Below are 26365 nucleotides of genomic sequence, written 5' to 3' on the forward strand. Positions count from 1 at the left end.
AGGAATTTTTTTTATAACTAAGGAAGACAGAACACCATTTAAACACTTAAAGAGTCAGAAGAAAACCATGATGTTATCTACACTCTGCTTGAACTATCAAAGAAAAGGAAATTTGCTACTTCCTAAATGCTACAAGGTTCTTCATGATCGTACTCTGAATAACAGCTGATTTTTATTGAGATCCTATATGAACCTAACAATGGATTAAACAATTACATACATTATTTCATTCAATCCTATGAGCCCTTTAAGTAGCAACTCTACTATTAATTCTACTTTACAACAGCATGGTGAGGTTCAGAGAGATTTGAAGGAAGGTAGTCACACAAAGGCAGAGCCAGAAGTCTTCACAAAGTCCCTCTGAGGCCACATGACCTCTGCTTTCTACTACAATCCAGTGCTAGTCTTGAGGCAAAAATCTCTTATTAACTGATATTCTATAGTTCTAGTTCTTCTTTTTACATTAAATGCACTACTGTGTATTTAGTTCAGAGTTTCTCAACTTAGGTTGAAATTTGGGACCAGATAAGTCTTTATCTTGGGGGGTCTATCCTGTGCAATTTAGGATGTTTCCAGCATCCCCGACCTCTACCCCACTAGATGTCCTTAGTTTCCCCTTCCAGTTGTGACAATCAAAAATGTTCCCAGATATGACTGGGGAACAAAATCAAGCCCATTGAAAATTACCAATTTAGTCAACAGAGGCTTGCCTCAAGGATTAGCAATTAGAAGACTTAATAAAACTGTATTTGAACTTTGTTAGCCTTAGATTTCATAGTAGAAATCAACTACCATGTTTATAGTCCTTCACCCAAAGAATAAGGCATTATGGTTAAAAAGCATCAGTTTGTTTAAAATATTAAAAAGATTTGAATTTGTTGGTTAGCCTTTCAGTTTCTGACTTGACATAAGCTCTACTCTCTTACTATCAGTGTTTTTGGGATTTTCCTTCTATTTCAGAATCAAATGTTCTTATAACAGAAGATATTTCCTCCAAAAAAAAAAAAATCAGGCAAATAAACTCACCACACACAACTCATGCCTTGTATTTGCTTTTTACTTTTTTTAAGTAACCTTTACCCCCAACGTGGGGAGCAAACACGACACCGAGATAGTCACGTTCTCTACCAACTGAGCCAGCCAAGTGCCCCTGCTTTTCATTTTGGCCATGAACAGAATTCTAAAATTGGAAGTGTTTTTCTTCTATTTTATTCTGGGTTCACAGACAACTAATTGTAAAACACTATAATAATGTTGCCTATGAGGATTTTTATTAAACTCCACTCACTCACATGATAATGGCGGTTATATTGTTCATGTTTTTCAATCCATACAACTACAAAGCTCTAAAATCTCATACCTTTGAAACTGTTATATAATCTGAGTCTTTACTGCATTCAAATGATATAAAAGAAATACCATTTCTCTAGAGAGTAAAGAGTTTAAGACATGTAATCCATCTCTGTGATGAAATGCAGATTTCCTGCTAGAAGACAAAACATTCATTTAAATCAGTTGAGTAGGATAGTACAAAAAGAAAATTCATCTGGTTACATTTAAGGCTCAAAAAAAATCATGTACAAAAAAGATTCTTTGGCTTTCAGCCTAGAGGATTTTTGTGTTATTGTCAATCGGATATATTTTCATTCGGTTTAAGCTCATATTCTTCAAAAACAGGGACTCACCAGGAGGTGTTAAGAGAATTTCAAAGTGGATCACACAGATCAGAACTCCCAGATTCCAAAAAACTAAACCTCCTTGATGACTTTGGCAAAGGTAGGTAAGTGGCCTAATTCTATGTCCTTTATTTTTCCCATCCTTTACATTCTTGCTCACACCAAAGAGATCTCATGTGAGTGGTTCATATATTTATTCTTTATTAAATGCTGAGAAGGTACATATTGGGAAGAGGGAAGAGAGATTCTTGGTCTATTCAGAATAAAAAACTTTTGCAATCCCTGGCTAACCTACAGCTGGGCCACTCACTTCTGAGATAAACGGCAGTCCTACCAATATTGCTTTCCATGATTATCAGTCCATGTATTAGCTGCGTTCATTTGAAGAAAGGCTGACCATGACTGACAGTAATATCAGTAGAATGGAGTACTCCTAGGAACATTTTCCTATATTCTTTGCTTCTTTAATTATTGTCTAGATTTTATCTTTTCCTTTCCACTGAAGAGTAAAAGTGTCCTCTATGAAGGCAATATGAAGGAAAAGGTCTGTACTCTCTTATCTCACGTTTCTATTCATGCTTTATTTGGATGCCTAAGCAATATTCTTCATTCTGTAACATGTCTTGCACAAACACCAATTTTTTTGCTTTTCCAGATAAGTAAATCATTAAATTTTAAAAATAAAAATATTAAATTCTTCTAAAAATTTAGGTACTAGGTTTATGTCATTTTCCATATATGGTGGCAAACAAAGTACATTAAAATTTCCTGGAGACCACCAGTAAATGGTTTCTGATAAGTAAAGTTATTACACTGGTCTTTCACCAGTGAAGGAATAATTCTAAGTTTAAAAACTATATAAAAATTTTAATCAGTGTAAGGGCGCCTGGGTGGCTCAGTTGGTTAAGCGACTGCCTTCAGCTCAGGTCATGATCCCAGGGTCTTGGGATCGAGTCCCGCATCGGGCTCCCTGCTCTGCAGGGAGCCTGCTTCTCCCTCTCCCACTCCCCCTGCTTGTGTTCCTTCTCTCTCTGTGTCTCTCTCTGTCAAATAAATAAATAAAATCTTAAAAAAATTTTTTTAATCAGTGTAAAACTATATTTGCACAATGCATTCTTGGTAAACTACCCTTAAATCAAAGATGCTAAGGAATGTGATATCATTAGCTATTGCCAGAGTAACAAAATGCATCATGGCTCCTCTCGACAATCACCAAAAACATGTCCACCCGATAAGAACTAAATTAACTGATATGTGAAAAAATATTAAAATCTTACATTTTAATCGATTTTTCCATTGTAAAATGTTGGCAGACAATTCTGCATGGTATTTCTGCACTTCTTGAACCATCTTTTGTTCTGAAATATTTCCAAGGATGGTGGGAGAGATCCCCAACTGCCTTGGGTGATAGACAGTGTCTCCCTCCTGGGATGAGGACAGAATTTGTACTCTGACTAGTATAATAAGAATGATTTCCCTTCCAGTACAAATGTTGGACAAGTCTGCTAGCACCCTTTTTATAACAGCGGTTTCTTAAGCTCAGAATTCCTCAGCTGTGACATTAACCTCCGTGTATGCTGGTAGCCAGCTGGGTCCCTTCACACTACTCTCGTAGGACTTGAGGGGCAAGAAGAACCAATGCAGATATGAAGCTCATGCTGTCTGCTGTGTTGTGGGTAATAAAGTGCTTTATCTCTGACCCAAGAGTCTCCTTTCTGCCAACCTAAAACTTTAGCAGACTAACTTGTTAAGATTGCAATTAGGGTAAAACCTTCACAGTTCTTGACATAAACATAATAGATGCACAATAATTATAAATGTTAAGTGAAGAGCACAAATCACTACGTATAACTGAACCCCATGCTTATGTAGATTTATAATTTTCTTTAGCAAAAGTGTATATTACAGTCTATATTTTGTTAGACACAATTAACACAAAAAATACTGATTATTTTAATATTTTCCTTTCTGATAGCTATACCTCATTTCAATGCTTAACAAGTCCCAATCTCTTTGGAACATGGTGGACATAAACAAAATCATTATTTATATATCTAAAAATAGGATTGTTTCCAAGAATCAACAAATTTGACCAAATCAAAACATAAGAACAGTGACACTATGAGGCTGTTGTTTTCCTAACATTGCTCTATTTTACCCTTACTGGAAAAAACACATCAATATGAGCCATTTGATGAAAATAATGACAGATTTCATTTGGACAGCCAGGCTGAAATATTATGGTTGGACAGTATCCCTTTTAATGTTACTCTATTATATAAATGTATTTAACAAAAAAGTACTGCTTTAACTATCACAACCAGCGAACCAAATCATACCAACCACTTTTCCTAACTTTCTCAAAACTGATGATGATGAAGAACAGTAAAGCCCTTGAGTAAGATACCATGCAGAGTAAATTTCAACTTAAAAAAAAAAATTAAAAAGAAAATCCCAACCCTTCAGGAAAAAAAAATCAGGAAGAAATTTCCCTTTTGTCTAATTCTAAAAATAAAATCACTCTAACCACTAAATTAGTCTAAACCACTGACTCCTTCGAAGCCACAATTAAAATTTCCCCCCCACAAAACTCTTACAATATTCCGTTTTCATTAACATTATGCAAGTTACAATAAGGCTTCCATTAAAGCAAACAACTTCCCCTGTATGAAATGGCCATTTCTTTAAATCATTTTGAGACCCTGAGCTCCCAAGAAACTAAACACTAGACCAGCCAATTCTCATTGGTTCAGAACACCTGCTGCTGAGTGAGGCAATGATTCAACATGTCTAAAACACTTTACAGAGCTTCAGTTATCGCGGTTGCCACTGGTTCATAGTAAAGAAACTTGAAAATGTTAAGTAGCTAGGTTCTCTGCTCAAGTACAGAGGGAACCTACAATAATTGGTAGAATGACAGCAAGCAAAACCTACTCTGACAGCAGGGACCTGGCATTTGACTGCCTAAAGGTTGCCACTTGAGTGAATTTTCAGCTTGTTCCTGGGCAAAGGTGTTGTTGTTTTTAGAGACTCAATGAAAAGAACCTACATCATAAAAGAATCTGGTCAGGACCTTGACACAAAAAGATCATTTTAAAGAAAAGGACCTTTAACGGCAAGAATGTGTCACTGATATGAATCACGGGCAAAATTTTGAAATTTCTAAATATATTATAGCCTTTACTTTTTCAATATATTAACCACTAATAGAGCATCTTATCTTTTTTTAATTTTAAATCTCTAGGGGTGCCTGGGTGGCTCAGGTCATGATCTCAGGGTCCTGGGATCGAGTCCCACATCGGGCTCCCTGCTCGGCCGGAAGTCTGCTTCTCCCTCTCCCATCCCACTCCCCTGGCTTGTGTTCCTGCTCTCGCTATCTCTCTGTCAAATAAATTATTTTTAAAAATTTTTTAAATCTCTAAAACACATTTCTAGAAGTAATAAGTATTCTGCCTGCTATTTCGTGATCTTTTTTCAGCTTATTTCAAATAGACTTCCCAAGAATCAACAAAGTACAAATACTAAACAGAACTGTTATAGAATACAAATACTAAATGGAATTGTTTAAAGAATCCACAGGTCTTGAATTTTACTTTTTAAACCCTACATCAGAAATGTTACCAATGGCTAATTCATTCATGAAGCTATCAGGCAGAGAGGATACCCTAACCTGCTATCTTTTACAGTCAAGAATGTACCAAGATAAGTCACTTTGATTTCCTCACCTAAAATAACAGGAATTTAATATTATTTCTTTCTAGGAACTAGAGAAAGGTAACTTTTTACCAAATGCCCTGTTATATAGTTTTCCAATTATATTAATGTTATCTGGCTTTTCAGGACAGAATTCATTGGGGATGGTTGACCATATAAACACACCAAAATGTCAGACTTCCAGTCTAACTAGCAAACTTGCTAACTAGCTGGTCTGGTTTGAGTCACATTGTATTCAGGAAACCCCATTTTCCTAACAACTTGAATTGTTTTTGTGATGATGTTCTTTGGTTTGCTTTGCTTTTATGGGACAATGTACTGCTTAGTAACTCCAGTATTGCAGTTTATATGAAAATCAGATGCTCCTCACTTCCACAAAGAAGGTGAGACAACTAAATTAGGCAAGATTTAAGTTAGTTTGAGAATGAAAATTTTGATGAGACTTATCAGACATGAAAATTGGTCACTGAGAAACATTAGGGAATACTTTCTGTGGAGATTTTTTTAAGTATATAAGACTCTCATCCCTGTGGGATGGCTTCTGTAGGGGAGCCCACCAACAGTTGAATGGATTTGGAATCACCCAAGTGCTTTTCCAAGTTTATAATAGTGACATGGAGGGTCTTCAAAGAAACTGAGAGAGTAACTCTTTCTCAATAACTAAAAGCAGAATGCAGTTCCAGAACACCAAACTCTGCAATGCTGGTTTGTGACCTTGACTCAGAGTCACTGGGATGCACTAGGAAACCACAATTCTTGGCAGATGCACATTTTATGTGCAAAGGCTTACCAGATGTGAAGTTCATATGTGCAACAGACACAAAAATGAATTTCCTCTGTAATCTGACATGCCAATTCATTCTGTGAACCAGCAGGTAGCAGGCCGTCTCATGTTTAAGCAGAGCCTATGGAGTTTGAATTTGAGCAGAGAAAACTTCTTAAGCCCCACACCTACTCCCCCCCAATTAAAACCAATCCTATATGCTTGTTAAACCCGAAATCCCACCAAGATTTATTTCTTTAGATTAAGAATCCCATTCCTGTTACAATGGAAATTCCCTTGGGAGACATAAACTGTTATCAGTTATTTATACTTCAGTGTAAATGAATTTCAAATCCTGCCTTGACAGCTGGTTTTGATAAAAAGAATACATGAAGCTTGGTTGTTTAGATTGTGAGAGGAAAAAAATCTTCAAGAGATAAAAGTTAATAAATGAATAACTACCACTATTATTTGTCTATTCATTCAGCGATATTTATGAGCACCTACTACTTTTCAGGCATTGTGCTAAGCATTGAGGATACAAAGATGAAAAACATAGTTAAGGGCCTCAAAAAAGGTACGGTTTGGTGGCAAGACATCAAATATGCAGTTACCATAGAAGAGCAAGGAGGTTAATGAAGGTGTGGGCAAGATGCAAGGGGAGCTCAGAGAAACAAACACCTAAATCTGCCTGGCATAGAGGAGATGGGAAAGTTTTCCAAGAAGAGGTAGAGTTTGCCCTGTGACCCAAAGGAGAACCAGGGATAGTACCTGATTATGCCCAGAAACAGTAAGGAGCAAGATGTGCTCAGTGAAACAGCATTCCTGAAATAAAGGCGTTTGGAGTGAAGTACCTGCGGGGGGTGGGAGGCAGTGTGTCTTAGTTAACTCAGGCTGCCATAACAAAATACCATATAGTCTAGGTGGCTTATACAACAGCCATTTGTTTTCTCAGCGTTCTGGAGGCTGGACGTCTGAGATCGGGATGCCAGCATGGTCGGACTCTGGTACGACCTTGCTATAGGTGAGTGCCATCTTGCCATGTCTTCACCAGGCCTCTTCTTTGTGGGGGAAGGAGGGGAAAGAGGGTGAGTCCTCTGGTGTCTCTTCTTATAAGAACACTACTCCTATCATATCAGAGTCCCACCCTTAAGACACAATTCAGTCCATAGCAGGAGGTGAGGGAAATGAATCACAATGATGGGGAGGGTACTCAGGAAACAAATAATGAAGAGCCTTTTAAATCAAGTAAAGAAGGATTGATTTTGTCTGTAAAGCTCATTCTAGGATTCCAAAGGGATTTTAAACAGGGAGTGACATATTCTGGTTCACATTTTAGAAAGCTCACTATGGCAGCAAAAGGGAAATCAGAAGGGACACAGAGAGGCAGTGAGGGCCTGATGCACGACAGAGGGAGTGAGAAGAGGGGTGAGAGCTATTCAGGAGTAAAAACAGGCCAAGTTTGATTGATCATATCAATATGGAGAAGAGAAATGAGAATGACCCCAGCCTCTGGCTTATGCATCTAGTAGATTGCAATGTTCTTTCCTGAAAGAACTCAAAAGGAAAACCAAATTTGTTTGCTGAGAGATATAGGAGAGAAAATTAAAAGCGTATTAGTTTTTTTAAAAAAATTAAGTATAAGCTTCACACACAGCATGTACATATGGAATTGTTTACTTGGCAGCTGAGTACACTAACTCACCCTGTCCCAGGAGTGTAGTAATGGGAGATACAACTGATGCTAAACAGAGTGAATGGATATGGACCCACTCTGGCTTACTATTTGCTTATGAGTGCAAAGGGCTGAGATTTTCGTCCTCTAAAATTCTTTATATTGAACAAACATGTAACAGTACAAGACTAATTTTAAAAACACTGGTTCATCTATATGATGAAGCATTATAGAGGCATGAAATTCATTTGTTCCAAGAATGACATAAAAGAGTAAAAGAAAAAGAAAATATGAAACTATATACAGTAAGCTAATTGTGTAAAACTATTTTTTACATAGAAATGTCAAAAATTGATCCCTCCAGATAGTAGCATTACAAATATGTAATTTTTTCATCGTTTTCCCATGTTTTCCAAATTTTTCTATAAAGAACATATGTTTTAAAATCAGAAATAATAAACTTTTTAATCTTGCATATGTTTTTAGGCAAAGCTAATATTTTAAAAAAGAGGCTCTCTCCCACCACCAGCAGACACATAATTATCCTCTACCAAACAGGAGAGGTTAGGCTATGCTAAATAGCAAATATTTCCAAAAACTGTAATGCCTTGTAACAACAAAGGTTTATTTTTTGCTCACACTATATGTCCACTATGGGCTGGCTAAGGGCTCTGCTCCACATTCCTCATTTTAGGATCCATTCTGAGGAGCGTGGTCACTTGCCATGCCAGAGGTAAAGACCCCTAGAATGTCTCAGACTGACAATTATATGCTCCAGTCCAGAAACACATGTCAATTTCCACTGAACCCACTGGCCAGAATGAACGTGGGGCCAGGAAATGTAAACCTACCATGTAGCTGAAATGTATTTGGCCAACAGAGCTAATAATGATCACATATAACTACAAATTCAGCAGCCCTCCCCCACCCAAAAGAATTATGGAGTGATTTTTGGAGTAGTGTTGTTCAGAACTGCAAACCATGACCCCCATGAGTAGATTGTGAAATCAATTTAGTGGTCATGAGCAGTGTTTTTTAATATAATGGAATTTAAGGGGAAATGTCAGAACATAACACATGTAGAAAGGGCAGATATTTATCATGAAACAGTATTTGGTACACATTTACCAAATAAATACAGATGTGTCACAATGTGAAATATCTTCCATGGGTCCTGCGAAAAAAAATTGAAAACCATCATTCTGTGGGTGCCCCTAACTCGCTGAGATAGATAGAAACATAACAATTTCCATACTGGGCTCTTCGAACCCTATGTTCTCAGACTACCGTGAAAGATTGGGAAAACCTGGTAATCCTCCAAGGTATAGATCTCAAAGAACCACATCCAATTTTTACTCTTTAGTATAATGCTCTCTCAGTAATAAATCAATTAAGAAATATCATGAAGTAACGTATTTTTAGCACCTTGAGTATTAGTTTCATTATTTTTTATTTCTCCTAAAGTAACAAATTTCAAGCTTCAAAACATTTCCCTTAACTATACAGATCCTCACTTTATTGGTTAGGAATACACACAATTCTTATATTAATTTAAACGGCATCCTTGACCAAGATGAATAGTAATAAAAATTTTTTTACTTTGTATTGCTATTAACGTATAAAACATTGTCATGAATGATTTTATCAGGCTTACTTATGTTTTGATGTTTAAGAATGCACATTTCAAAACTCCAAAATACCTATTGTATCTAACTCTTGTCACAGACTTAATATTCCCAATTTGCAATATCCCACTTTTTAACTTCAACTAAGAAAATACAAATTCGAAATATGCACATTCTCTATCTCTATATGTTTATGGGGAAAGTACAAGGTCTATCGATTTAATTTCAAATTTCTCATTTCCAAAATGAATTCTTCTTACTCTTACTTTCTGTCATCCATGTGAAATATTTTTAAGTGCTTACTTAAATGCAAGAGTTTCAACCAATTTCAGTATTTTCAACCCTTCCCCCAAATACCCTCCCATATTTGTTCCTATCTACTCTCCATAGCACTGCCAGTTCAAAAGCCAGCCTTTGTTTCTATAAGGAAAATACTGGTTAAACCGCCAAAAACAATACAATGCCTCATGTGGTATGATCTTCTTTTACCTCCCAGATGGTTCTACTGCCACTTACTAGGTATGCCTGGAGGTTTCCTGAGGAAAAGAGGAGTCAGTGTGAACTAATACGATCTACCATCCTGACATTCAAAAGCACCAAATAAAACATGACTAAGTGGATTTAAAAGAATGGAAAATGAAAAGACCATCCTCAAAAATAAACTAGTATGCGATTTTTTAGCATATAAAAGGAAGCTCTGGTATGGAAAAATGATGAACATCCTGCATTGGTTAATTAAGGAAGCATTATATTCAGTTCAGTAACAGGAACTAGTTTAAAAGTGATGAGTCACAATATTCTGTTCCTTCCTGGCCCTATTCAGCTAGGTATGGGGAAAAGAGGATTATACCGGCAGCTGGACCATCTGTATCCCAACAAAGCGTCTAAAAGACTGCAAGAATCTGAGCAATAAAACAAGTCTGACAGGATTTCAGTATCTCCTCTAAAAAAAAACAAGGGGTGAGGAGTGAGGAGTTGGAGGATCACTTCCATTTCAAATTTGCTGCAGTTCCATACTCTTAAATAATTTACCTATTTATTCCATTAAATACAATGTTAATAATTAGCTTCTTTAAACAAACCAAAAAAAGGTCATTTCATTTCATTATTCCAAACTGGATCTACTATTGAATTTTCTATCAATTAACTTCTTATAAACAAAATTATCATACCTATAACATTTCTATTACATCCAAAGAGCTCCAAAGATATGCACAGTATCATTCCGGTCATTCTCTTTTCATGGGAGTTTCTCTTTTTATTGTTTTCAGACAAAAATAATTCCTTGAAAATCCTCCTCCTTTTAAACAAATAAAAACCACTATATAAATCCAACTAAATGCTGATAGTATGGTTTTGAATCCTAAAACGTGAAATTTCTTAAACTATTTAACATTGTTCTCCCCAATACACACACACACACACACACACACAATGTCAGCAAATAAATACAGTTCAAATTTGGATTATCTGCCAACTGGGTGGCAAGAAACAACTATTACAGATATTTTTAAGCGGTGGAGAGTTGGGAGAAATATACAGTTGGGCACTGGAATGTGTTTTATTCTTCTACTTGAATAAAATAATGCCTGGCATTCTGGAAATTGGCAATAATGTACTTCAAACTGAGTAAATAATGAAACTTTCTTAGGAAAAACATCAACTCAAGAGAACTAGAGAACATTTTAGTTTGTAAATACTTTGGTTCATACCTTGGCAAATGAGAACAGTATGCTTTGTTTAAAACAGTATTTTTAAATCCCTGCTGTACAAGACTAGTGTGAAAAAGAGAATGAAGTATAGGAGGTGACAATGTCATTAAATATTTATAAAAATTCTTGCAGAAAGGAGCCCTAAAAGGGATCACAATACACAAACTAAAGATTGTATTATTATTACCAAATTTGCCATCTACAATGCAAGAAATTCATGAGGTGGGAAACTCTCATAACACTGCTCACTCCAAAGTTGGTTACATTCTCTTATAGAGATTTTCAAATTCAATGGTCTAAAGCAGAAACAGCTGCACTGGACTTGGTTCATGGTGGAAAACTGACATTTCTCTAGCAAGTGCCAAGTGTAGTCTCAGAATTACAATATATCAGACTTTATCCAAAAGGAGATGCTCTTATTTTCCTACATCATCCAAATGCTGCTCAGAAGAAATTGCAAACAAGATCCCTAAAGCCATATTACCCAGTGGCCCAAAGGAACAATATGGCTGTCCACATATTACTTGGTCCAAAAAGTTCATTTCATAGCAGAAGTAATAAAGCAGACACCAAAATGACTTCTGCTCCTTTCAACAATTACAGGTGTTTTAGAATATTGTCAGATTAACCCTGAACATGATGCCTTCACAACTCCATGCCCTCTATTTCTGGGAAGGTCAGAGGAACCATATTACTCAGAGCTAAAAGAAAAAATATTCTCAGAGCAGGAGTAGGAAAAGTTCCCAGACAGATGTAGAGTAGGAAGTGGTTTGCACGAATGATGAAGAACAAATGGCCTCTTGGACATTATGCAACTCTTTTCCATCTGTATCTGCAGGAAGCCATGAGTATGAGAGGCTCGTAGATTGGTTTAGCAAAGCAGGTTTCAGGTAGGTCTGCCACCAGCAAAACCAAGAGAAACAGGAAATAGCCATGTCCAGAAGACATTAGTATACTGCCCAACTCCACAATCATTAGGGGCAAGCTAGGGGAAACAGGAAAAAAAAATCCATTTGGCAGTAAATATGAAATTGCAAACACAAAGATGTGAATAAATATTCAATGAAAACTATCATCATGGAGGAAGACACAAAAATAGCAAATATAGTAACTAACATCCATAGAAACAGAGTTAATACAGTAAGAAATAACTGACTTAAATGTACTTAATATATTCAGATACATGTGAGAATATTTGAATATGTATATTAACATAGTGAGAGACGTATGAGAACAATTGAAGAGGGAAGTACTGAGATGGAAAATCAAGTTGAAGAATTCTATCAGATTATAATGCAAAAGGATACCAATTTTACAAAACATTAAAAGTTTCAGAAGGAAAAAAAATTAAGATATATGAAGAAATAATGGAAGAAAAGCATTCAGAGGTAAATAAAGATCTGAATCTTCAGACTGAAAGTGTCTCACAAGTTACAAACTGAATGTGGTGGGGGGGAAGGCCTCTTTTAGACACATATTGGTGAAAAATCATAATTCAAAGGATAAAGAAATCCTAAGTGTTTCCATGGGGGGGGGAGAGGAAATAGAAAGGATACCAATTAGTCTCTCCAAAAAAATTACTATAAGATAAGCAAAACTAAGAGTTAGTGTGGGATAGAATTTTTTTTTAATTAACAAAATTTTCCACCTACTCCTAACATTCCTCCAAAATAAACTTCTAAAAGTGTTACTGGAAAAAAGTTAATAATGTTCTATAAATAAAATACAAGCTCTCAAACTGGTAGCTGGTGGGGAGTGAGAAATGGAGGGTGGTCAGGGCAATAAAAATCATGTAAATGGGGTGCCTGGGTGGCTCAGTCGGTTGAGCGACTGCCTTCGGCTCAGGTCATGATCCTGGAGTCCCGGGATCGAGTCCCACATCGGGCTCCCTGCTCGGCGGGGAGTCTGCTTCTCCCTCTGACCCTCCCCCCTCTCATGTGCTCTCTCTCTCTCATTCTCTCTGTCAAATAATAAATAAAATCTTTAAAAAAAAAAATCATGTAAATAGGACAAATTATCTGGGGAGGGGACCAACTAGCTATTAGTAGGAAACTAGGTTTTAATTTATATAGAGAAATATGATGGTGACTATTATTATGTAAACAGGAATATAATTTCCAGGGATAACTCATAGGAGAAGAAAAGGAAACAATTCCCAACAAAGATAGAAAAACTAATAGTAATAATTATAATGAAGAACAAGAAAGCATAATAAAAACAGAAAACAAACTAAAAGTCAAAGAAACAGTCCAAACATATTAGCAATCATAAAAAGCTTTATGGGTTAAATTTGGTATTTAGAATTTAGAAATTTCAAACTGTAGGGGTTTTTTTTTTTTTAAGATTTTATTTATTTAGAGAGAGAGTGCAAGCAGGGGGAGGTGCAGAGGGAGAGAGAATCTCAAGCACACTCCATGCTGAGAGCTGAGTGCAGAGCCTGAGGTGGGGCTTGACCAAAGACCATGACTTGAGCAGAAACCAAGAGTCTGACGCTCAACTGACTGAGCTACTCAGGGGTGGGGGGTGGGTCGGTGGGTGGGTGGGTGTGTGTGTGTGTGTTAAGTCCACCTGTATGCTGCTTATAAGAAACCCACCTACAATATTGTTAAGTGCCAAGAATAAATCATATCAAACTGACGTGGACTTCTTTGATGGGAGTACTAAGGTGATATCAGATGAATACTCCGCTCAAGAGATTTCAAAATGAGAAAAGATGAAATATAAGCTTAATATAAACCTAAATGGCTCCCCAATGGAGAGTAACACCTGATGCCAACATGGTAGGAGGTTTCTAGTGATGTTTTTTTTAGATTACTGACACTTGCCCAGTCAATTGGTTTCTTGTCATTTGGGTAAGGGCAATGGTGACCTGCAAATTATAATTCCACACAAAGCAAGGCTAAGAATGATCTCTGACTGACTGAAAGACTTTATTAAAAGATCTCACCTGGATAAATACTGGGCCAATTGCCACAAGACAAAATTCAACAGAAACACACAAAAGTCCTGGGATCGGAAATCTGGATTGTAGAATGCTCAATAGGAATCTATTGGCTTCACAGCAGGAGGTCTGAAGAGACTAAAAGGTCTTAGCTAATGGTAAACTTAAGTCATTATTGTAAACTAGATGCCAACACTTAGCCTGCTCTTGGGCTACACCCTCTCTATTCAGCAACCAATGGTCAGAAAGAATCAAACCTCAATGTACCTAGAGAAGGCTGAGCAGACTGGAAACGTTAACGGCAAACCACTGCAAAAAAACAGCAGTTTTAGAATATGATGTTCCACTTGTCTTCAAATACTGGCAAGACTGCCACGTGGAAAAGAAATTAAGCTTCTCCCCATCACCCCCAGAGTACACAATTAGGATGGACCAATCCCTGGAAACTCCAGGAAGGAAGTTTTCAGTTTAATTTTATTTATTTTTTTTAAAGATTTTATTTATTTATTTGAGACAGAGAGAATGAGAGACAGAGAGCATGAGAAGGAGGAGGGTCAGAGGGAGAAGCAGACTCCCTGCGGAGCAGAGAGCCTGATGCGGGACTCGATCCCGGGACTCCAGGATCATGACCTGAGCCGAAGGCAGTCGCTTAACCAACTGAGCCACCCAGGCGCCCTCAGTTTAATTTTAAAAAGGTTTTAATAAATGGGGATGTCCCTCAAACTGAAAGTTTCCCAGCACTGGAGGTGTCTGGAACAGGACAGTATGCTCATTAGGCATGCTATGGGGATAAGCATTACTGGTATCAACAATATTTATACTGTAAAAAACAATTATTTGTAAGATAATTTCCAGCCCTATGATTTATGTTGACTACAGTGTCTAAACCAATCATTTGTCCAAACTGAACCGTACTTCAAGCAGGTTTAAGCCCTACCTCCTCTATGAAGCACATCATGACAAAAAAAGATCATACCTTCCACAGTGCCTATCTCCAGTATTAGACCATTTAGAGCTCCATTACATTCTTATTTTGCCTAAAAATTATATTTGAAATAGTCCATCTCCCAATGGTATCATAAGCAACCTGGGGTCATGACCAACCTCAATCTATCAGGCACCCTGGTAGCCATTGAAATTAAAGTTGCTGACTTATCATTTCTCTTGTGGTTTTTTGTTTTTGTTTTTTTTTTTGTCTTTCCTTCATATAGCACATAGTCAATGTTTTTATAATCACCAACATCTGCTTGTTGTGAAAATAATGAAATACACAGTAATGCCTTCCTTGGGAGTTTCTATATCCCCTTCCTGCTTGATATACCAAAATTCCTGCATTTTTCCATTTAAAGCTTTCCAACTCCCTAGTGAGAATGTCAGAAACTAAAACCAGGGCACCTGGGTGGCTCAGTCACTTGAGGGTCTGCCTTCAGCTCAGGTTGGAAACCCAGGGTCCTGGGATCGAGCCCCACGTTGGGCTCTCTGCTTGGCGGGGAGTCTGCTTCTCCCTCTCCTGCCACTCCGCCTGCTTGTGCTTACATGCACTCTCTGTCAAATAAATAAAAATCTTTAAAAAAAAAAAAAGAAGCTGAAACCCATTCCTGCAGATTTTGAAGATAATAAAACATGCCTTTTTCCTTTCCCCTTTTACCACAGAATATATCAATAGATGCCTCTGAGAAAACAGAAATCCCAGATTTTGAAGGGAAAAAGGCAAAATATGAAATTCTCTAGAGTCCAGAGTAATAAAGATTAGCAAAGTCTTACACTCTAGAGAAGCAAGGCTACATGTTCTCTTCACTGCAGCTTGGAAAGACTCTAGCTCTGTATAAGTGGATTCCTTGAGGATACTGGGTTGGGTGAAATAGACCAGCCCTATCTAAGGACTGGCAATACTAAGACAATGAAAGAAAGGAATAATAAAAAAAAAAAATTCTTCTGCAGCTCACTTTATGATAAATGCTCATCTTTGAGGATAAACTGGAAGAGGGGATAAAGTAAAAAGCGTACACACATTTATTTTTAAATTTAAGTCAGTATTTAAATTAAGTTTGAAAATGTGAAATTCTCATTGCTTCTCTAGTCTTATGCTGCTTTAGACTCAAGGTTCAAAAAGATGGCAGGTTACTAGAAGGGAAATTTCAAATTCAACTTGGCAGCCATGTCCAAGATGATGTAGAAACATTTAAAATGCACAAACTCGTTGCATTACTCGAGCTTAGCATTTAATAATGTAGTAAGTCTGGCCAAAAATTGTCCAATGTGAAATCACACTACCCAGCTAAACATTAAAAATATTTAGAGGCATAATTAAGGAAACACAGATGCACAAATGGCTCTAAATATCCTATATCGGCAATTGGCCAGACATTCATTTAATTAACTTATAATGAACCAGAGATCAAAAATATATTTTTTCCCAGGGTTCTGACATGTGTAGTCTAAAAATAATTGATTCTGATTTCCCGGTGCCTCCATAATTTCCCTGTCAAGCCTCAGTCAATTGAATTCAACTCATCATAGTTTTTTGTCTAGTTTTTTATTTAATAGACTATGTACTAAGTCCGAATACTCTGTAGAAACTTATGTACATTATGTATGTGGAACTCACCACAGTTTTGAGAACACAGGCCCAACCACAGACACTAATAATAAACCTTCAGACTAGTAGATGTGGGAGCAATTAACATGATTACAAACACAACCTCCTTAAGGCACCTACTATAAGCAGCAGTAAAATAGGTTTAGGAGCTTCATGGTAATGCAACTAACCCTGACATCCGGAGAAATTTGCTAAGAGATTATTGAGGACAGGGATCATATCTTTTTTTTTTTTTTTTTGACAAAGAGAGACACAGAGAGAGAGGGAACACAAGCAGGGGGAGTGGGAGAGGGAGAAGCAGGCTTCCCGCCGAGCAGGGAGCCCGATGCGGGGCTCGATCCCAGGACCCTGGGATCATGACCTGAGCCGAAGGCAGACGCTTAACGACTGAGCCACCCAGGTGCCCTGGGATCGTATCTTATTTATCGCTGCATTGCCAGGATCTAGGTTAAACTATAGAAAGAACTAAAAAAATATTTGTGGAATGGATGGATTAATGCATATTTTATACAAAAGCACCAAAGTGTGGGCTGCAACAGCACAGGGAAACCTAGCTGACAAAGCAAATCAATACAGAAACCTAGGGCTGCATCTGCCCATTGACATGGCTATGTTCTAATTTTCACAAAGATGTGCTAATGGGCTATCTAGGGCTCTGACCAAAGAGATCTCTGCAATTGCTAAATCCAGGAGCTCATGACAAACTACCTATAGCTGCAAAGAAGACTTGAAGATACCCTCAATCCCACCAAACCATCACAGTGACCTTCTGGGACTGTGCCATATGGCAAAGGAGGACCATCTTGCAGATTCCAGATCAACACTTATAGTCACAAGGCGTTGCTCCCAAAGGCCAATGTTACTGCCAGCTTCAGGAGACACCATCCCCTGCATTCATACTTTCCTCTCCCTTGGCCCAATGTGAACAATGATGAAAATCTGGATGTGCCTCTTCATGACCCAGGCTGTACAGAGGATATTGTCCTCTAAAGGGCTAAAGTGGGGCACCTGGGTAGCTCAGTCGGGTAAGCGTATGACTCTTCATTTTAGCTCAGGTCATGATCTCAGGGCTGTGGGATCAAGCCTCATGTGGGGCTCCAGGCTCAGCACAGAGTCTGCTTAAGTCTCTCTCTCTCCTCCTCCTTTTGTCCCTCCCCCTGATCGCACGCACGTGCTCTCTCCCCCTCTAAATAAAATAAATCCAAAAAAATAAAGTAGTAATGTGTTTTCCAAAAGATAGATATCCAAGTCTCAAGTGTGAAAAAGCTTAGAAGGAGAATATTATACTTAAGATAATAACAAATTTGAGCTAATTGGAGTACTTTTTATTTGCCAGGCACGATGCTGAGGGGTTTGTGTTATTCCACTTAACCTTCCTGACCATACGAGGAAGTAGGTCCGATGATCCTCACTTGACAGATGGACAAATTAAGCTTTAAAAAGTTAAATACTGGGCGCCTGGGTGGCTCAGTTGTTGGGCGTTTGCCTTCAGCCCAGGTCATGATCCCAGGGTCCTGGGATCGAGCCCCACATCGGGCTCCTGGAGCAGGGAGCCTGCTTCTCCTTCTCCCACTCCCCCTGCTTGTGTTCCCTCTCTTGCTGTGTCTCTCTCTGTCAAATAAATAAAACCTTAAAAATAAAATAAAATAAAAAGTTAAATACTAGGCACAAAATCACACAGGTGTTAAGTGTCAGGACCACAATGACGCAACAGCCATGATTTTAGCTATCATGGGACATGGCCTCAAGGTCTTAGGGTACAGAATATTCTTTGGCATTCACAAGGAGTAATAAACTGATTTTCTGCTTTTACAAAAATACTGTGTGTCATTTTAGCCATATTTTACTATCTGTAATTAGTGTCTGGTATTTAAAACACATCTGGCACAATATGTATTTTATGAATTACAAAAACATAAATTAATCACACTGTAACATCATTATCTCTCATTTGTATGGGAACTCAAAATTAGTTTCAAATGTTTCCATCTACATAGCATGAGGCATTCATTTTTACATTATGAAAGTAAAACATGTATATAAAAAACAGACAAAACAAAGAAAAGCAGAAAGAAAATATCATTCTACAAACTAAAGACAACTGTTAACATTTTGAGAAACATGCAATTCAGAGCTCAAAAATATAATTTGATTACTCATATAAACCTGATTTCCCCCACTAAACCCATAATTCAGAATCAGAAAAATATTTTTCAAGTGTTAAAAAGGCCAGTGAACATTTTTATGCAATTCCCACATGGAGACCAAAGAAAATTTTGTTTAGCCATCATGAAAAGATATTTACAATTTTCTTGAAATAAAAAAATCTGTTATTTCATTATTCCTCATTCACTACTGTCCATCTTCAGTGAACCTTCAAAAAGGATGTTAATAGGAATTTGAGAAATGGGTCCTACATTTCTCAGTAGACTAATTTCCTAAAGGATTCTACCTCACATTGACCGGAACTCTATATATAGGTGTTCTAAGCTGCAATTCTTTACATGGCCCATGATGGCCTCAAACAGTGCTTGCAACCAAGGAAAAGAAAAACATACAAACAGCAAAATGAAAAAGGACTTTACAATTACACCTGCCTGGCTGTCCCTTACTGCAGGCTTTTCTAAGCTACTAGTTTTCACTCAGTTGGTGGCAGGCTGGGGTGAGAATCCAGGTTTCTCATTTCCTGGTCCAGCACCTTCTTGGAAAGGAGAGCGTATATTTATTTAGTACTGGACATTTAAATATTATTATTGTTACTATTTAAATAGTTCAAAAATGATGCATAGACAGTAGGTACCTACTTGGTCACACTACACACTTCAGTGGCTGGCTGCCACTAAATACACACAGAGTTTGAATTAGGTTCCATGTACTTCCACTTCCTGGCAAGGGTATGAACCCCACCTTCTCTTTTATTCCCATCCCCCTCCTCATTACAAAGGAACCCAAGTAAGAACTCTGCTTATAGCATTCTAGTGAAGACAGTATGTCATCCCTGCTCCCCACCGTGTTTATTTCGCTCTTTCTCATTTCATACCATAGTCCAGAGGTGCTAGCTCACAAGTGATCTGAATGGGAAGAGAAGTATAAAAGGAGCTGTAAAATGATGAAAGGGCAGACTGCCCAAGGCAAAGGAAGTTTCTCCAGGGAACTGGTGGAGTTGCCCGCCTTTTCAGCACCTTGGGTGTTTACCTTCTCCATAGTGCCTCTCTCTGGGATAAACTCTCCACTTCTTGCCAAGATCTGCCTTCAAATCATACTGAACCCCTTCTAAAGACTGATTCATGGTCATATGTCAAATGAAGAGTCAAAAATGGTTGAAGAAATTAAGTAGGACACATCAGTCTTTGCTTGGTTTTTCTAAATTTAAATCAGAATTATTTTTGCCTTATATACTTTTTTCACTTAAAGATATTTACAGAATGTTATTTTCACATAAAAAATTGAAGGGAGTTTTCCATTTAAAAAAAAAAAAAAGGAAAGAAAATTGCCAATTGGCTATTAATGGACTTACTAAACAGAACTTGGCAACTTCTCGGAATCCCCCTAGGGTAGCCAAGCGCATGGTAGGCGCTTAATCACTATTTGGTGAATGAACACTTACAAAGAATGTTCTGGTCTTATCTCTAATATTCTACCTAATTCTGGGTACTACTGGGAAACACAGGCCTAGAACACCCCATGAGGTGGAATCAAACTCTCTCTCCCTAATAAAGTAGCAAAATACATATATAACAAGGTTTAGAATTTTTGAAAATATGTATTTCAAAAAGTGGTTTCAATCATTGAACGACCTTTGGATTTGAAAGTTACCATGAAAATATAATACCTATGTTTTGAATGTTTGTCCCAATAATGCAACACATTAAAACTAAATTTCCAAAAGATATTTTTAGAAGAACAAAATTTCTATAAAGCTCAAACTTTACTAGAACTTCTTTTTCCTTTGAATTTTAAAAGAAAATTTTATTGGTCTTTTTTTCTTCTTGACACCAATAACTGTAAAAACAAATAGTTAATAGCATAACATTGCAATCATGGCTAAATTGACCTAGATCAAAACAACACAAGCCAAAACAAAAACTAAACACTGAATCAAACACAAGCAACTGGCACGATTCCCAGAAGGTCACTAAACTTGGACTTGAGAAAATTGTCAACGTTTCCTGAAATTTTCAAAGATATCTCTAAGTTTTTTAATTCGTAAAAACCAAAATGCTAAAGAAACAACAAAGAGAAAAAACTAAACTGAATCCTTAGAAAAGACAAACCTAGTAGGAAAAAATATCCCTTTCACAACTGACAGCTATACATTTATTTTCTTGGCATGGTGGACATGTTTTCAGTGGTTCTTCAATAAGGAAATCTTTTGAATAGATAACTCTGAAAGCAAACTGGGTTAAGCAGGACAGGGAGATCTGTAGCATTCCAATAGTAATCTATCTTGGATTATGTGCCTCTGTCACATTATCTGATTTTCCAGAAGGCAAGGTGGCTGAATGAAAAATGTACTGAGTAGAACACAGGAAGCCTGATTTGTTATCCAGTGTTACAACTAACATAAGCCTTTAGCCAAGAATGATGCCTTCAAGCCTCTGTCTCATTTATATTAGATCAATTATAATATCCCTTAGCACTCTAAAAATTCTATGAGTACATGGGAATCCCACAGATACTAATGTGTAATGTTACAGGGTCTCTCTTTATAAAGGACATGATTACTTTACTCCTTTTCACAATAAATTAACCAAACTGATTATTTTTTTAATCAGCTTGGGTATCAACATTCTAAAGAACTATACTGGGTGCCTGGGTGGCTCGGTTGTTAAGCGTCTGCCTTTGGCTCAGGTCATGGTCCCAGAGTCCTGGGATCAAGTCCCACATCTTGCTTCTTGCTCCTTGCTCAGCGGGGAGTCTGCTTCTGCCTCTACCCTTCGCCCTCCGTCTCTCTCTCTTTCTTTCTCTCTCTTAGATAGATAGATAGATAGATAGATAGATAAATAAATAAGTAACTGTGCTCAGGTGATACTGATGTTCAGTCAAGTTTGGGAACCAGTGGGTTGAAGCAGTGATTCTCAAAGTGTGGTCTCTGGCCAGCAGCAGCAGCATCTGGGAACTTCCAGAAATGTTATTTAAAGTGTTGTATTATTTTGAGAAACTTGAAGTACTTCACTTATTCTGAAACAAATTCTCCCACTACCTAAAACAGGAAAACCATCAAATGAACTAATCTAAACTACTATTTTTTTTTTAGGATTCAATTTTTAGAGGCAAAAACAGAAAAGAGAGCTTCAGCTTAAACCATTAAGGTCAAAGTAAAATGAACAGCAAATTCTTATTAAGCATTTACTATGAGTCAGGCACTGTCAAAAGAACCTTATATATGTTAACACATTTACTCCATATAATAACCTGCTGAGGTAGGTACTGTTTCCCCAATTTTACTGAGGAAACAAGCAAAAAAACATATGCAACTTGTCCAAGTTCAAACAACTAATAAGTGGCAGAGTCAGATACAAGGCTAGGCAGTCTGGCTGAAGAGTGTCCTCAACCATAAGATGGAGAAGAAAGTTGGGGGACTTGGCCTCCATGGCTGATCCTCTTTGCGTGAGACTGGACCACATGCCAAAAATAAACATTTCTACTTTGTTTCTCTCAAGAATGATAATGAATCTAGCTAAGGAATTATTATTGCATGCTAAGAAATATAATCCAAAGACAATAAATACAAAATAAAAACATGTATCCATTTCCACTGATGTGTTATACTCACAAGACTTCCAAGATTGGCTTTAATAGTAAAACCATCCACTTTGGAACAAAATAGGGCCCTCAAAACGAACTAAATGAATGCCAGGTAACGCTCATCAAAACCTTTCTAAGTGAGCCAGGTTATGTAAATCAAGTGCAATTAAGCCAGCTTCTCTAAGACTATCTCTGCTCTAGTCCTTATGCGTATGAGTGGAGAATCATAAAATCGCTGTGGGGCATTGCAGGATTGATCATTCCTAATTGGCCACTCACTGCAACAATGCTGTCACATCCTGTCACTGTGAATTGCAACATCACGGACTCTCTTAGCTCTTCAGATAAATTATCCAGAACACATGATTTGATTACTGAGAGCTTGAATTTGCTTCCACATGTCTTCATTTTTCCCATCAAGAGATGTACCTCTGATCTCTCCTTTTCATCTCCACAGCTAGTCTTCATTTCATAGTGAGTTAAACAGAAAACCCTAGTCACATTAAATTCTAATTCTATTCAATTTAATAACATTCACTTGTAATGTCAAAAGTATCCTAATAAAGACTGATTGCCTGAATGAAGGAGTTACTAAAATGCTTATATGCTGGAACCTGTATTAACATTTAGTCTCCAGGAAGTAACAGAAGATTAGTAATAGGCAGGTATAACCTCTTTAATTCAAAGATGCAAGATGAGTTATAAAAAGGTGCTTTAGGTTAGAAATCTAATATTCAACTTATCACTGAAATCAAAGGATAATCAAGACTAATTTCAAAGTAGAGAATAATTTGGCATCCTTTTTGAAATTGATACCGTATTTTTTTCACCAGAACTATTTGGTCCTAAGAAGATCATCCAGTTCCAACCAAACAATGTGCAAAGAATTGCTTTTTGTGTATGTGGTTTGAAGCATTTTGAAATTATTGCAGTTAAGGAGAAAAAGAATTCTTAAATTACCTCACCTACACTTTTTGCCAGTTTAGGCCTGTCCTTGCTCTATGTCCTCATTTTGCTTTCTCTTATATTCTCTTGAACAAACCTTCATGTAGCTGGATAAGCTTTCATTCTATGCTCTCAAGAACCTAAGAAATACCAGATGGTACTTCTCAAGTGGCTCTCTTGGATGCCACAGCATGCCACTTTTAGATGCTCTCTTACCATCTGAATTTTCTAAGGACTGATAGTATGGAGAGCCAGATTTTAAGACTATTTAAATATGAATGTTAATGGATTATAAAATCCACATGGTAGTGAATGAAATCCTTCACCAGTGAATAAAGACCAGATGATTTGAAGCTAATCAAGTAAAAAAAAAAAAAAAAATTCTAGAAAGTTCCATATAAAACATGCAATAAAATTATGAAGTTGAAAATATTAATATGTTCACATTCTGGTAAAAGGCAAAAACTGTAAATTCTAAGGGTTAAATTAGCATGTAAATACAAAATCTGGCCACGTTATCAACATATTTTTCATTTCAAGGTGTTCGGGGATTAGGTTTTTTTGTTCTTAGTGCGAGTGTGCTGTGTATTTCAAGCTAATGAATATTTAATTTACTATTTTAACACTTTAGAAGCATTATTTCACTTACCTCTGACAACAGTGTGAGAATTATAAGGATGCACTGTATAACACAGTCCCCATTTTACAGATGGGGAAAATGAGGCTCAGAGAAGTTATGCAACCTTCCCAGAGCACAGGAAAGCAGAAGAGCATATTTTGAACCAGAGTCTTAAGCCTCAAAGGCTCCTGTTCCTTACCACTACCAGTATTTTCCCCAGTTCTCTAAACACAAGCTTAGTACCTGCCCCTCAGCAAGTCTATATATCGCAATCACAAACTGGCACAGAAAATACCAGTTTGGAAAATAAATATTCCCTGTACAGAAAGTCTTGCTACGGTTAGCACTGTGTTCACCACACACACATGTGTGGGACTGGAGTCATGCCTATTCTAGCTTTTTATCCAACATCAGATTTTCTAATCCATTTAAGCCTATTTGCAAAGTCATTCTATTTCTGTACTAATGACTTAGAAACAGCTGCAATTTTTTCGCCAAAATTTTGAAATCTCAGATCTCTATTAAAAGAAAAAAAAAAAGGAGCCACTTCAGATAATCCAGAGACCTTCAATGCTGAATTCCCTTTCACTCTGGAGAATTGGCATGAATCCCTTCAAGCTCCAACTGCTTTAAAAAAAAAGAGAGAGAGAGAGAGAGTCCTCTAAAGTACACTGATGACAGGGATGATCTGGAATCAAATCATTGGGAGCCAAGGATTCATGTTATTACAGCTAGAAGACTCCTACGTACATTTCTTCTTTGGCTTCATTTCAACTCTAAAAAAAATAAAATTCCTATTCTCTCCTAAAGTATGCAGATTCTACTATGTAAAAATTGCTCAAGATGATAGCTAAGTCTCTACCCTCTACGGGATCCTCCAAAGTTCCCAGTGTGTATTTTTTTGATATGGGTAAAACCCTACTGATGCATACCTAGGATTTTTTTAAGTGTTCCTTTTCCTCCTCCGCCTGTGGAGGGACATTTGCAGGTGCTTGCCCTTACCTTAACTGAGATCCAACCCAATGGTTCTCAAAAGTGAGTAAATGCTAGCATCACCTGGAGGGCTCATGCAAGCACAGGTAGCTAAGCCTTAGAGTTTGAGCCTGGGCCCTAGATTGTCCCAAAAAGTTCCCAGGTGATGCTTATACTGCTGGCCAGAGATGACACTGCTTTAACTTACTGGTTCCCAAACTATTCTGCATGGAAATCACCCGAGAAGAGCTGTTTTTAAATGTGGATGCCTCCAAGTCCCACCCCTACAGATTCTGATTTAATTGGCCTAGGGTGCTGCTCAAGCACCAAGTTTTTTAAAGTTCTCCCAAGCTCCGGTACTGTGCAGCACCCTTAAAAAAACTTCTGGGCCGCACACACGGTCCACCGCCCTGTGCACTCGCCCACGCTCCCGGCGCGCCACGTGTGGACGCCACCGCCCCTTCCAAAGGGACGATGGGCTCTGGGGCGTACATCCCGCACAGTAAGCATTCTCGGGGCCAAAGACCCCGAGGCAGAAATCAGCACGCAGCGAACCTCCCATGATTCATTAACACCCAGTAACTTTGTAGGACAAACCCTGACATCGCAGCCTCCAGTCTGGGTGCCGGGTTGATCTCTCGGTTCACCGAGCGCTTCAGCGCGGGGAGAAACTCTACCCTCAGGACAACCAAAATGTCAAACTGCTGCCCCGGGACAGCCAGCCCTAAGCCCCCTGTTTGTCATTCTGGCAGGATGAGGGGAGAACGGCAGCGTCATTCCCCGCTGTCACCTTACCTGGAGCGGCGTCTAGGGTCAGGGTGGCTGTCGCAGCCAGCAGCGTGTTGCACCAGGGCTTCGGGGGCCGTCCCAGGCAGCAACCAGCCCCAACCTGAGCAGAATCTGGGCTGAAGTGGGGTTTACTGCCCTCCGCCCCGAGCCCCGTCGCCCCGTCTGCCCGCAGCGGCCAGTGCCGAACGCCGGCGGCTCCGAAGCTCGCTCTCGGCCCCCTGGAGGCGGAGCCCGGGAGATAAGGTTCGCACTCCCCACCCGCCCCCTTTCCGGTGGGCAAGGCCAGAGGGTGGGTTTTGGATCGCGATCTCCAAGTGCGAACTGCTAATTAACCCTGGTGGAGACACGCGCAGTTCAAATCCTGCCGGGACCAGCGAGGGCTGGACTGCAGGGGCGGACTGAGGAACTCCCCGGGAAGCGGGAAAGATACAGGCGACGCCGAGGGTGAAGGGCGAGCACCAAGGGAGGCGAGGACCTGGGGGGCGTCGCGGCGCTGATCAGAGGTGCCTGCCTGCCTTGGCCGGTGAGACGGCCCCCAGGGGGCGCCAGGGTCAGTCACCCTAGTCCGCCCAGTAGCTGACTGTTGT

General features: G+C 38.4%; 1 protein-coding gene across 1 annotated transcript in view; it reads right to left on the bottom strand.

Moving 5' to 3' along the window:
- Positions 1–26005, bottom strand: part of COL21A1 (collagen type XXI alpha 1 chain) — a 183911-nt gene extending 157906 nt beyond the window's left edge. The window contains exon 1 of the mRNA XM_064597717.1: positions 25785–26005. The gene's annotated coding sequence lies outside the window, so the exon portion shown is untranslated. The remainder of the gene's footprint in view (positions 1–25784) is intronic.
- Positions 26006–26365: the final 360 nt, after the last annotated feature.

The sequence above is a fragment of the Mirounga angustirostris genome, unplaced genomic scaffold, assembly GCF_029215605.1.
Source record: "Mirounga angustirostris isolate CCGP_5_RB_7025 unplaced genomic scaffold, mMirAng1.0.hap1 SCAF_8, whole genome shotgun sequence".
Taxonomy (NCBI): Eukaryota; Metazoa; Chordata; class Mammalia; order Carnivora; family Phocidae; genus Mirounga; species Mirounga angustirostris.